The following is a 15,546-nucleotide window of genomic DNA, read 5'->3' on the forward strand; positions in this document are numbered from 1 at the left end:
ACAAGTGCACAAGATTAAATCTGCTTTTGGACCTTTAAACTGAAGTTAATTTAATATCCCCAGTGGAGTCGCCAAGCTGTCGCAAGGGTTTTGTGGTTGTCAGACGATTCTCACCGAAGTGAAAAAGTGAGGAGTCACTACTTTAATTTTGAAGAAATTAAAGGAAACCATTTGTAAAAATAAAATTTATAAAAACCACTTCTAAAACAGAGATTCTAGATTCGAGGTCCATACACGGGTGGGAAAGGTGTTAGGCACCCCACCTCATCCCTCAATGAGGGCAAGCAGATTTAACGATGTGCTCTTTATAATTTAAGATCGATAATTTTAGGGTTGGAATTATGATGTTGGTCCCTATTATTGATAAAAGGAACATTTGATATTTCACCATTTTGGGTTACCCAAGAACACGAGTATATGGAATGACCCTATAGTGAATTGATATTGTGTTCATTTAACTTGTTATGTATTTGTTAAGTTCCTCCCTCCTCTAATTAGGATCTAATTTCGAAGAAGTGTTATTTGGTCCCTAAAGATTCATAATGAGTGAGGAGAACTCCTAGCTCACACATTATGTACCTCATCATTGGCATTCGAATAATTGAGGGTGCAGTGTGTATAATGAATATCCAAAAACTGATATGGGTATAGATTTTCATTCCTTTTAATTAGGACTCTAATTCAAAAGGGATATGTTGATTAAAACCTAGAGAATTCCCTTCATTAATGAGGACTCTCAGCTAACTAAGGAAGGTCCTATCATCGGTATAATTATCGATAAAATCTTTACCCGTATCATTTCATCTTAAAACAATTTAATGTTTTGGAACTACAGTATTTGTTTGATTAAGCCGAACTGAAGGAAGGACTCTCCCTTAATAATATAAGGACCTTAAGAAGGACTCTCCATCGGGTCCCAATATAAAATTTGGAGTTATTGGAAGGACTCTCCCGCGAACCGATTACTAGAATGAGTGATAAATTTTGTTTGTAATAGTCTGTAGAAAAAAAATACAGGGATTGTCAAGAAAAGAACTCTCTCTCAATCTCCCCAATTTATACCGAACAGGTTTACAAAATGTATAACTATGGGAATCCAGGAAAGGACTCTTTCCCAATCCCTTTAATACCAGAGAATTTTCAAAAAGCTACAGGAATTTTAGGAAAGGACTCCCTCCTAATCTCTCCAATTTTATGTCGAACAATTTTAAAAACTATAGGAATTTCAGCAAAGGACTCTCTCCCATTCCCTCAATTTTAAAAAGTGAATTTTAAAAATCACAGATGTTGAGCCGAACTCTTTCTCGATCCCCTTCTAGAGAACCGGAAGAGTGTATCATGCATGTGGTTTCTCAATCTCTTTATTATCCGAACTTACTTGTTTTTCAACCTCATAACTTATGGTCCGAGCTCATCTCATTTTCCAATCTCATAACTTACTTGTCCAAGCTCGTCTCGATTTTCAATCTTATTATATAAACTAGTCTTAGTTTCCAATCTCGTAACTTATTTTCTAAGCTCGTCTTAGTTTCCAATCTCGAGTTAATTGCCCGAACCTTTCTACACCTACCTTAATTATGTCTATTTATCCCAATTATTTTCCCCTTTAATCAGATCAGAACTTTCCATGTCATCACTTCCATCTGTACTGCTTACAGTACTTATGAAATTCCAGTAACTTTTATATTACCCGAACTTTTATTCTCATACTAAATAAAAATAAAATTCTTTGAGGTGATGCAAATGTCATAATAGAAAGCCAAAGGTGATATTTGCGATATAAGTCAACCTAATACTATCCTATCCTGAAAGTTAGGCATAACATGGTATCTTAAAAGTTTTTACATCATGAACATAGGTTAGTTATATTTGGAGAATGATAGGTTAAAACGCTTACCTGTGGAGAGCTGAAGTGATGGAAGAGGCAATACTGATGTCCCGCGAAGCTGGGGCTACTAAAGCTGGGGTGACAAAGCGACTTGAGCTACCGGAGATGAAGAAAACAAGATCTTGGGGATGAACTAAGATTGGACCTTTGAGATAGCGCGCAAGTACTGAGGATACGGATTACTGTATTAGTAACTCTAGTGATAAGATCCTTTAGGAAACTTGTTTCTAAAGTCTAGAAACCTTAAAAGCTTCAGAATGAAAGCAACAAGGCTATAGCAATATTTAAATTTAGAGTTTTCTCCCAGCATAATGATTTTTCTCCTCCTTTCTCTACAGTATTGCATGCAGATAGTTACAGGAAATGGGTGCCCCAAATGGAGGGTCAGGATTTTAGCAGGAAGGGTTGAAGAGTCTGGATTTAAAAGGACATGATCCGATGTCCTGGAAATAAAGAGAATCAAAATTGAAGGTTGGGATTTGATTCAAAATTTATGTCCTTTATTCTCTAATCCAATGGTCAGGGGTCTTGCCTTATAAAATAGATCCAAGGGTTGGGAATGAAAAGTGTCGAATTAGTTATTTACTTTTAATTTGAAGGTCTCAAATCCATTCTTACAAGTGCAATCAACGGTGTAAATTAAGACATACTGGGATGCTTTAACCATTTGAGAACCGATGGTGAGGAGCTAATCTTACAAATTAAGGGTCATGATTGGAAGTGATTCGATTCCCCAAACCCTCCAATCTCTGTTGGCTATTTCTAGGTCTACCCGATCTCTTACTATGGTCGGCAGATTTGGGACCTCCTATCCCGATCTCTTAACCCAACTCCTCTCGTGTCCGATCTCTCCTTACTTCCTAACTTCCATCCTATCTCTTTTCCGTATCCGATCTATATCTGTGAACCTCAAATGATGGTGAAGCATTTAATTCTCCACTTACTGATGAGCCGCTTCGAGTTCTGTAAGCATTAAATGCCCAAGCTTATATTTAAGAGAGAAGTAACCCTGCCATTTTCACATTCCACCTTTCCTTCTCCGATAAATTTTCGATGTGCCTTCTTTCTAAACCTTGTTTTCCTAGCAAGAATTCTCATCATGATAACTACCTCGATCTTTTTTCGATGGCCTTCTTTGTCCATCACCTGAAAATGGAAGATGCCAACGATCAGAGAACTATGACAAAGTCACCTAATGACGATGAGGGAACCGGACTAATTGACTGATCAAGGTCCAAAATGACTACTGTTCGAGCTTTTGATCGGCTCATTGGTCTGAACCATGGACTAATCTCGGACAAGGGGACTGCTAATTTCAATCTTGATGTCGATGACTGCCTCTTAAAGTTCATTTGGCTGCTAACCATCTCAGGGGTACCAACTGTAGCTCAATTCTGGTCGATAACATCGACGATGATACTGAGCTTCCCATAGTCTTTACCATAGTTGATGAGAGCTATTTTCCTAATCTCCACATATCTCTTAAACGACATCTTGAGATTGAGAGGAGTCCGAATTGTGGGAACAAGATAGGTAGAGTGTAGGGTAAGGGATATTTGTAATTGTTGATCTGAAGAGATCATCCAAATGATGTGATCTGACCTTTTTAAATGAAATGGACTTTTATTTACTTATTCTATTTTTATTTTATTTTATCTTTATTATTCATATCGCATTAATTGTTTTTTCGATCTTTAATAATTATGGCCTATCTGATCCCTAATCGAACCCAAATTTCACCGATCTCTTCCGTCCGAATCCCATTGCTATCTGCTCTATGGTCACTCTCCACAATTGACCTTACTTATCTGATCTCCTCCCCATGCTTCTAGAATTTTCTCTTGATGCAAAACTAAAATGACTAGGTTTCCACTAATCGATGCATCACCTAGGGCCTCGCGAGCATTTAATGCTTGGACAAGTATAAATAGAAGGGGAGGGGCAGTCATTTGCACACTTATGTCATTTCTAATTTCTCCAAGCAACCCGACATTCTCCCTCAGTTTCTAAATTTTTTGATGTCGATTAACACTCTGATAAGGGTCTTAATCTTTTTTAGGTCAAATTTATCTTTATTCTTCAAAAATGAGCGGTACTGAAGGTCAGAGAGTTGTAAGTCCTCCTTCTATTCACATTTCATGGAGCTCAGAAGAAGGCAATACTACTGGGCCAAGTGGGCAATCTGAACCTAATACAGCCATTATTCCAATCTCTAGTCAGCCAGCTGGGTCAAAAAAAGCACAAGCTTCGACCACAAGGAAAGAAAATCTACTCGTGGACCAACTGCCATTTGTCCTCGGGGACGCCAAACTCCAATCCATTAGCCAAGAATAGAATCTCTCGATCGACTCTTTTGAGCTTATTAGATGCCATGGGGATCTTTGAGTCGATCATTTCTTTGACGAAATTGACCTAATCATGGTATATAAAGAACAATTAAAAGTCGAGCTATGGTTTTCCTTGGATGAATTTTATAAAAACGTTCTGAATTTCCACCGAGTTAGTATAGCTCAAGTGCATTCGAATTCTTGGCGGACTATGGTGGCCTTTAGAGGTTTTTGCTGAGCTAAGGGATTTGAGCCTACAGTGAAGGTTTTTGCTGAACTACACAGGCTTGCTCAGTGAAAAGATGATGAATATTGGTTTTTTCAAGCAAAGCCGAACTACGAGCTCTTCACCGATCTCCCTTTCTCGCTAAAGAACTAAAAAGATCCTAATGGTTTTGAGGGTGTTCCATGTAGCTGGAATTATTTAGTCCCCAAAGCACCAAAAAAGATCACTTTGAACAGTATCGAGGATGCCATGGTAAAGGAATTGAAGAACTAGGTGATCAATCACAAATATTCATGTTCGGATGTGATTATGGCTGAACTAAAATGGTGGATGATGCGAGTGATTGCCCGCGAAAATTACCAATTACAACTCTCTGACCTCAGCCCCAGTAAAACTTAAACCTTAGGTCTTCTAGTCTTTGCGAACTCACTAACTTCTTTTATGCATAGGTATAGCTGGGGACGAATCCGTAAAGGAGAGTCGAAACGAAAGAGGGAGTTTGCCCGAAAAGTGTTGGAGATGCAAGAAGCTGCTGCCGCTGCCCAAGTGTAAAGACGGGCTCTGATAAAGGTGCCAAGCTCCCCTTTTCAACCTCAAGAATAGCCCGCCTCAGAAGTAGAAGTCATCGTTTCGGAGCCCCCACTTTAACCTGTCGAACCTCCTCCTCCACCTCTAATCTCTTCAAATACAGAGGGTGGTTCTTCTGGACTAATTATTTCGGTCGCTCTACCGCTTTCCTAAGGTGCTCAGGTTCTACTTCAATCACTGGAGAGGAACTACTCAGTTTGGGGAAATCCTAATTTAGCTAAAGTCTTGGGCACTTCAATCTGATTTCCAGAAGATCAGACTCGGATGACGTGGGATAACATCGATGATCTTCTAACTCAGACAATGAGTTTGGGTTTGGAGGCGGTTGCGAACCAGCAAGTGATTAGAGAAAAGGTCCATCTCTTAAGGAGGTAGATCATCAAGGCGGTCTAGGATACAACAGCTGTAAAGACTCAACTCTCGACTGCCAATAATCAGATCGCTAACTTAAAAGGCCAGGTGAGGTCTTATGAGGAAAGGACGGCTCAGTTGGAAGTGAGCTTGAAGATGCTCAAGCCTGTAGGGCTACCGATCTAGCCCATTTTTCTAAAGAGATCAGAGCCATGGAGGAAGAGGCTCTAGTGAAAGAGGCTGGTGCTTATGTGAACACCCACAGCGATCTCTGAGCCGAGCTGGTGAAGCGCTACCCTGAAGAAGACTTCAACTGGTTAGAGAAGCTCGCCCTTGGTGTTGAGGCCGAGAGTGAAGGGGAAGAAGAGAGAAAGGAAGGAGAGAATATTGAAAATGTACCTGAAGAGCAGGCTAGGGAAGATCCTTCTGTTGAATGACTTTGTATTTTCCTTTTGAAATGAATTAAGCTTTTCCTTTGACCAATTCTTGATGAGATCGGAAAGTATTAAACCAAGTTTGCATGGGCACTGAACTCTTAAAAGATTAAAAAAGAATCATAGAACTTGAGATTGGTTATTAATCACTCTAAGGACACTTAAAGAGATCGAAAGAACATTACTCATGAACATGAGACCGAAAGACCTTGTGACCTAGTATCGATTGAAACTTTGAAACATTCGAAGAATGAATTATAAAATTGTAAAGATTTTTTTAAAAAAATTACTTAAGTTCAAGTCCTAGTTAAAAATCACTTATTAGGGTCAGGATAATTATTTAGAGATCGGATAAAATATCAACAAAGTTAAGAAATACTTGAAGAATTTGAGTGAGATGTCTGATCGAGAAATTACCCACAATTTGGGATTTTGAACACAGAGAGATCGGAGAACAACAAAATGTAAGATTAGGTGCTCCAAAGATCCGATACCAATCTGAACAAGTTGAATAGAGACGGAGAGATCGGAGAAAATTTGATTTGAACGCACATGAGGTCGAATAGACTTGTAATTTATTATTTATCTGAAAGGTTACCAGTTCAGAGAAAATGACCTTTGGTCAGGTAACTGGTTGAGATCAGATAAAACACTAAAATGGGAGATCGACTAAATTACAACCCTTACCTAAAAATTATATATTAATTATACGAGTCATGCATTTGTAGATTGATCAAAATATGGTGTCTACACTAGTTGCTTCTCATTCAACGTTTTAATTAATCCTTGTTGTACTAGGACATTCTTCACAGTGCTTTGCCATAAATTAAAATTATATTTCTCGTCAAATGGATCCACAAATTTTGTGTTTACCATCTTAAACCACAGCTCTGATACCACTTATTGTGAATATGTCAGCCACACAAATTAAAGAACACAAAATTTAATATGGTTCAGCGTAAGCTTACTCCACCAATAAATTCAATAACAAATGAAAAATAATTACAGTCATTAATTATTTTCTCACCCTCAAAATCACTCAAACAAAACTCATGGAATTCAACACACCTCTCTACTTCATAAGCTCTCTCTACCATACAAAGGCTAACCAACTACTCATATATGTAGGCCACTAAAAATATAGTCCTTTTGGGACTCTAATTATTAAACTTAATAATTTAAATTCTACTAAACTTTCTAAACTAATTATACTTGTCAATTCAAAATTGATAATTGATTGCTCATTTTTTTCATATCATAATTTCATAAAAGAATGAATGCATAAATTTTCTTCCAATTTTTTAGCTTCATGTTAGTCCCCCATATAAAAACAATATAAGCAATGAGTGATAAAAGCTTTGTAAAATCAAATATCATATCTTAGCAATTAACATAAAATTTTCAATGCAAAATAAAAGGATAAAAGAAAAACAATTATTCACCTTGAACATTAGTTTTTTAAGTAATTTAACATAATTGTAAATATTTCTACTTAAACACAAGCACTAGAAAGTAAGCACTAAGCATACCTATAAGAGTCTTGATTATTGCTTCAAATTTGCTGAAATTGTTCTCAATAAAATTTTTGTATCAAATCTTCCACAAATTTACTGCAAGGAAATGAGATGAAAGTAATGGTTTGTTTTTTTCAACTGCAAAATAAAACCTACATGGGAAGCTTTCTCCTCTTTTGAAGAGAATGGACTTTTTATATTGATTTTTAATGGGTAGGATATGATGTGATTTTATTGCTTTTTAAGGGGCTGGAATGCTTTCATTTGGGCTTTAAAATTTAAAGGCTGAATTTTTTTTTTTTTCATTGGAGTTTTGTCTAGCTCATTAAAAAACATATACATTTGCTAAGTGAAAAAATTTTTCAAAGAAAAAATAAAGAGAAGGGGGACAATTGGCCCCTTCCCATCAACATGGCTTCGTCACTACATATCATCAAGGTTAACGATCTTATATAAGAAAAAATTAATAATAATGGCAGCCTATTATCAAAAATTGAAAGTTATAAGGCTCTTTTTATCCGCTTTCTAACTAAAAGAGTATCTTTGACTCACTTTGGAAAAAGGAAGATGAAAATAATTATAGTTGTTATTGGGGATATTTGGTTCTGGTTCCAATATGATACTATCAAAGAACCAAAATTGAAATCAAATCTTCCGTTTTTTTATTTTTAGGAACTAGACTTGGAACCATACTTCGGTTCTAAGCAATTTCGTTACGATTTTGGTTCTAGTTTCTATTCTATTTAGATTTCAATTTTTTTTCTAAGTTTAGTTTGAATTTCGATTTTTACACTTAAAACTATAACAATTTTGTGTTCATTTAAAATAGTTAAAAAAATTAAATTTCTAATACCAAAACCTCAATAAAAATAATAACACTAAATTTAAAATAATAATACTAATATCAAAAATATATTATATATATTCCTTAATAAGAATACTACATTATTTTCTACATGTTTCTTACTTGTATAGTTTTTAATTACAAGATACTTATATTATTAAGAGTTTTTAATTACAAGATACTTATATTATTAAGAACTAAAAAGTAACTAAAAAGCATATTACATACATGACTAACATGTGATTTGGTTATATAATTAAGGATAATTACATATAAATATATATAATTTTATTCAACTTAATAAATATGTCTAAAAAACATCAAAAAAAAATTATTTATAAACTAGGTTCTTCAGATCAATATGGTTCGGGATGATTGTAGTTCAATTCTTGATGAAGAATCAGAAATGGACAAAAAAAAAAATAAATTTGATTCAATATAATTTGATTCTGACAATAATGGTTCTATTTAAATTTTGGTAAGATTAATTAATTCCATTCGAAAAGTTTAGGAACTATGCACAGTATTAGTTATTATCGTCATTTCACCAAAAAATTTATTAAGGATTATGATAATTGAGTTGCTAGAAAAACTTTACTCTTGGTTTGTCAATATAACTATGGTAAAGCACATGCTACCTGAAGTGGATTAGGAGTTACCACCAGAACTTCATCGATAACTCCTTAACTCTATACCAAGGAGACTATCTGTATGGTAGAATAAAGAATCTTAAATTTCCAACACAAAATATCAATTTAAAAGAATAAAGATTTGAAGAAAGAACTCCCTAAATTTCATTAAGGAACAACAAAAAATTACAGTAGTTCTTAGAAACAAAGTGTGACACCCCTCATCCGTCTACAATGTAGCCAAGCAAGGCATGTCATATAGTGTGCCGGAGTACCTTATCTTATCCTATTTCAATTTATTATCTTATCACTTTTCCCATATCTTAATTTATTTGTTTAAAAGCTTTCATGCCATTTATTGAAATTTTGAATTAATTTGAGATCCTGAAAAATTTTATAGAAAATTCCGCGGAGTGCCTACTAAAAATAAAAATTGGGAAAACAGTTCTTCAAAACTTATTAAAAACACTCCCAATATATGCATTATCTATCCCTCTAATAAAACTCAACACAATCTCATCAATTTTCAATATTTCATCTCAACTCATAATTTCATATATAAATAATTTCATGCTCAATTTTTGTAAATAAAATATGAAGATCTCATTAATTACATAATTTACAATTAATTACAGGAGTTTAAAATTTACATGGCAAAATAAAAGTCTAAGTACAAAATACAAAATATCTTATGAAACCTAACAGTCCTACCCAAAGCACTGTAGATGTGGTGACAATGTGCACTATGCAGATCTGGACGCTCACCTGGTCTGGGGTCTGCTGGGCTCTCTATCTGTCTCACCAGTACCTACACATGACAAAAAGCAACGCGTTAAGCAATATAGCTTAGTGGTGCCAATATAAAATGAAAATAAACTAAAATAAATAAATGTGCACAAATTTTGTTGTTATTTCATGCATAATGAATTTATGGTAATTATTCGTAATATTATAAATTTTAATACTTTATGTGTTCATTATTTAGTTATAATTTATTAAGACTTGTTCTGATTGCCCAAGTAACCTATACTAGTTGACTAGACTAGATAAACAGGTAAACTGACACTGGGTACTAAGTACCTCGGGCCGTCACACTATCGATCACAAAGTGTCTCCAGGTGTGTAACAGAATGGCTAACAAGCCATAATCATCATCTGGCACAAGGCTAAGTATATTAAATGTATCAAAATAGCTAAAAGCCACAATATCACAAATTGGCACTATAGGCCATAACTCATGGAAAGGTAGGAGGCCATATGCAGTACTGCTATCGGAGCCCTATTGGCATGCCAACCTATCCAAACTAATCATACTAGGCATACTAGGGCATATTACAAAGTTAATTATTTGATTCTTTGCACTTAATGTTTGGTGGTTACTATTCACCTTACTATTCACACATAAACGTTAAATTTTTCATACATAATAGATATGTAATTCTAATTACACCAAAATCCCATATTTTGGATTTTACACTTGTTGGCATTAATTGCCAAGCTCAATTCAAAGTTCATTAAAAGTTATTTCAAATTTTTAGATTTAATGGCCAATATTTACTATTCCATTGGACCAATCTACAGTGAAAGTTTGGTTAAACTTCCTCCATCAAAGTTGTTCCTTAATGTATCTTCTTTAATTCAATTTTTAAATCACTCCATTTGGAGTTTTGTAGCTTAAGTTATGGTCTTTTTACCATAACTAGCCAGATTGGCTCATTACCCAGAATTTCTAAACAAAATTAGTTCTAGCAATTTTTGTGACCTAATTTTGGCTAGCAATTTCAATTGGTTAAGTTCAGAATTTGGGTTTTTGTTCTTCATGAAAGTTGTTCTAAATTGTCTTAGCTTTCCATGGGTTTAAAAATCAGGTCATTTAGACCTTTCTATATAAAGTTATAGCCAAATGAATAAACATTGTTCATTTGGTCAATTTTCCAGGTCCAGAATTGTATTACTCGGAATTAGGAAAATTTTAGGTCATCTTAAGTTCATTTTCTGGGCAAGCTCTCTCCATAAAAAATGTGATATTATGTCCCTAGTTTCACCTCCAATTGGCCTTACACCAATTGAAGCTACAAAAGTCAAATTAGGGCTATTCAAACCCACTGGACTTAGAGGTCCAACATTCCCTGCATGAAGACAACACTTCCAATACCCCAATTCAATCATCAACCAGCTTTAAAATCCAATCAATTCTCATCAAATGGTCAATATTTGCCCTCCACAATCTCAATAAGACATTCTAACACATTAGCCCCAAATTTCCCCTCAAAACCCTAACCTCCACACTTCACATCTCACATAACTCATACAATATTCAATTATAACTTAAGTATACATTGCAATTGATGCTAATAGACAAAGTTTAATCAAAAGAAATCATCAAGGTTATCAACTCCCCTTGCTGGCCGAAATTTGGGTCTTACCATTCATGCATGACTTTCAATCTTTCTTATGTAATTCATTCTTAATAACCCTTAATTTTAAGAATAAAGAAGAAAAGAAAGGAGGGATGAGCACTAACCTTACTTAGGAGATTCCAAGCTTCCCTAACTTCAATTTCTTATCTTCTTTCTACTCTCAAATTCCTATTCAAGGTGAATAAGCAAGATTTATTGTTAAGGCTTAGGGTTTATACGGTGAAAAGAGGGAGAAAATAAAGCTTGAAATGAGTGAAAATGGTGGATGGCTATGGAGCTTAGGATTCAGCCAAGGAGAGAGGAAAAGGAAGATGAAGACTTTTATTTTTGTCTTTCCTTTAATTTGTCCCATATGTATGTATATTTAATTTTTATTTGTTAAAATTTTTAATTTAATAAATATATATATATATAATTATAATCATATTAACTGATTTAACACCCTTTAGATCCCTTTTTAAATTTTTCCACAAACACTTCCTATTTTTCATGCATTTTTAACATTGTGATATCACTCATTTTAATGGACATTTAGGTTAAGAGTCATCTCTAAGGGTGAAATGACCAAAATACCATTCGTTGGGTTTATTTGAGTTAAGATTACATTTACCGATTGGCTTAATTCTTCTTGTATTTTCTTGGAATTTTTATTATCATCTAAGCCTCTATAATTTTTCACTGGAGTCTCAAAAATTATTTCACATGGTTCCCTTCAGGTCTAGGGTTGTTAACTGTCTTTATAGCCGCTTCTCATTAGGTCACCCATCACCGGAGCTTCGGCTCATTTAACCTTAGTGCATTTCATTGCTTAAATTTTTTCTTAATTTTTCTTACCATTATTTGGTTTATTTATGACTCCTCACTCTAGTTTAAATATCATTCCAAACATTCTGGTTGTCCAGACAAATATTAGTCACCGGAATAATAGAATGTACGGACTATTTAAAGTGAGGGCATTACACAGAGTGCTGCAATTTAAAGCAACAAATGAAAAGAAAACAAAGGAGAAATTCTCCCCCAATAGAGAAACTACTCTACCCCAAGCCTTGATCTGGAAATTGCAAACTTTTTTCATGTCCTTTACACAATATGTAAAGAATTTATTATATGGGCTACTATTAATTATGGGTTATTTTAGTTTGTGAAAATGGACTGAATAAATATAGTTTAAGAATATGTGTATGAAGCCCAATTTGTGTTTTGTTTTTTTTTTTTTTTTTTTTGTGATCACTTGTGTAATGGGCTTGAGCACCTCTGTTGGGTCAGTATGGTAAGGTGGTTAAAAGTGTAGGCCTAATCCTATAAGGACTTGTGATAGGAAGGTCCATAGGATTCTCTGTAAAAATAAGCTAGGTCCCCTCTCCGTCCTTAAGAGATAACAAATCGCTTGGCTTAGTCCCATTGAAAAGCCACCAATGTGAATAAGGAGGAGAGGAAAATATAGTTTTCATCATATAAGATCTAATTTTATTTTGAGAGGTTTTGTGATTGAAGAAATATAATGAGTCAAATCGCTAACTCTACTTCATATCTGAAATCAGGTACATAAAATTGTTTTCACTTAATTATATAATTATATATATATATATATATATATATATATATATATATATATATATATATATATATTGATGTTTTAAATTCATGTACTAAATCTTAATTATTAATTTTACATGTGGTATCAGAGCTAGGGTATTTAGAACCTATAATTTTTCCTTTTTTCTTTTCCTTCATATTTAATTTGTGAATTTGTGAATCTGGGTATTACATAAAATGATTGACTTTGAATTTGGGTATTTATTGTTATTGATTTCATTTTTTTTATATTATTAAATTGTATATGATAATTCGAGTCTTGAATTCGAATTGGACATTCACACATGAAATCAGTTCTCATAGCCACATGAACTGCATAATACAAATTAATGCTTTTGGTTGATTTATTTGATATGAAAGAGAATAATAATAATAATAATAATAATAATAATAATAATAATAATAATAATAATAATAATAATAATAATAATAATTGTGCTGTTGATGTGAGTGATTTATAAAATTAATTAATTGTTAGTTTAAACAAATAAAATTAATTCAAGGCAGATTTGTGTTGGCATGTATTTACAATAGAGATATATTATGATTAGTATCTCATTTGTGTTCTTAAAATACATACATTGCGTTTAGTATGTATTTTATTTGCATCAATTTATGAAAATCCTTAATTAAGTTTTTTTTTTTTTTAAGTCAATATGAGTGTTACTGCCAAAGTGGAACACTTGTTGAGATTTATGGATTTATTCTTGATTATTTGTGAAAGGATAATTTTTCCTTTAAAATTATTATATATAATGGCTTGCCCAATAGAAGTTATTATATATATTAATTTGAAATTTGTGTGTGATATGAAGTATTTGTGTTTAGAGATACTAGCATAAAAGGTTTGTCTGCCCAAAGGGGATGAATTTTTCAAAGTTAGAATAATCTCGTTTGTGAACTCCATATATAAAATTTTATTGCATGTACATATTCCACCCAAAGGGGAATGTGTAGTGATGCTCAAAATTTCCAAATAATTTATTGATATTTTGCTTACTAATACATGCTTTTGTGTTGTCTTGAAATCAGTTTGCATTAGTAGGAACAACAATAATGCCATAGTTGAAATGTTAATTACCACAAATTTTAAGCAATGGAAAGAATAGATTGATTTTGCCTTAGCAATGGGAGAAATAGATTTAGCCTTGTGAGAGGATGAACCTGCTAAGCCTACTATTGAGAGTAGTGCTAAACAAAAGTAACAATATGCTAAGTGGGAGAGATCTAATCGTTTGAGTCTCATTGCTATAAGAAGAACTATTCTTGACTATCTCAAGAGTGGACTACCAAGTAATGTTATTACAAAAGGTTATCTTGCTGCTGTAGAATAAAGGTACTTTGTATCTGATAAGGCTGAGGCTGGGACCCTACTGAACCAATCAACCAGTATGAAATACAATCATGTTAGGAGTGTGAGAGATTATATCCTTAACATGGTTCATATCCAAACCAAACTTAGGGGTCTTAAACTTGAGGTTTCTGATGATTTTATTATCCACCTTGCTCTTAATACCTTGCCACCTAATTTTAGTCAAATCAAGACTACCTATAACACTCAAAATCATATTTGGAGTGTTAATGACCTTCTATCTAAATGTGATGCTGAGGAAAAGAAACTTGAAAGTGAGAAGAAACTTAAGAGTGAGACTGCCTTGTTTGTTTCCCAATCCAAACCTCGCTCTAGAAAGGATAAATCTATGATTAGACCTAATCATCATGCTTCTAAGAAATATCAAAAATTCAAAAGGCACGGGTATGGTCAGGTTAGAAAGGTGGATGGCAATGATGTTGCCTAGAAGAGTGGTTTAAAATGTTTCTTTTGTAAAAAGAGTGGTCATAAGAAGAGCAAGTGTCATGAGTTTACAGTTTAGCTAAGAAACAGAAACAAGGAAGAAGGTAAATCCTTAGCTTTTATTTGCTTTGAATCTAATTTGGTTGATGTGCCACCAAATTCTTAGTGGCTTGATAGTGGTGTAACTGTTCATGTTGCTATTACCTTACGAGGGTTCATAAGCAAACGAAAGCCAAGGGAGCATGAAGCCAGGCTTAGAGTTGGAAATCACATGGAAATAGATGTTGAGCTAGTAGGAGTAGTTAGTTTGAATTTGGAGTCTGGTTTTGAGCTCATTTTAGAGGAAACTTCATATGTTTCAACTTTTAAGAGAAATTCAATTTCTATTTCTGCTTTGGATAAGATTGGATATTTAAATAATTTTAGTGATAGAAAAAACTGATATATTTTTTTATTCTAAATTTGTTAGTCATTGTGTTTTATTTGATAAATTATATAGATTATGTTTGGCTTCAGATTATGAAAATGGATTTCATTGTGAGGCAAATATAGTATCTAAGAGACCTTTGACCAAAGAGAAATCTTACACATTATGGCATAAGCATTTGGGTCATATATCTAAGGAAAGGATAGAGAGATTAATAAAAGACAATATCCTTCCTTGTCTAGATTTTGGAGATTTAGACACTTATGTGGATTGCATCAGGGGTAAATTAACCAAAATTAAAAGGAAAGGTGCTAGTAGGAGTTTGGATCTTTTAGAGACACACTGATATTAGTGGATGTTATTCACCTACTATTTGTGGCAATAAATATTTTATCACATTTATTGATGATTTTTCCTGATATGGTTATTTGTTTGTAATTAAAGAAAAATCAGATGCACTTAAGAAATTTAATGTTTTTAAAACTGAGGTTGAAAAGCAGTTAGGAA

Source organism: Hevea brasiliensis, unplaced genomic scaffold, assembly GCF_030052815.1.
Source record: "Hevea brasiliensis isolate MT/VB/25A 57/8 unplaced genomic scaffold, ASM3005281v1 Scaf1, whole genome shotgun sequence".
Taxonomy (NCBI): Eukaryota; Viridiplantae; Streptophyta; class Magnoliopsida; order Malpighiales; family Euphorbiaceae; genus Hevea; species Hevea brasiliensis.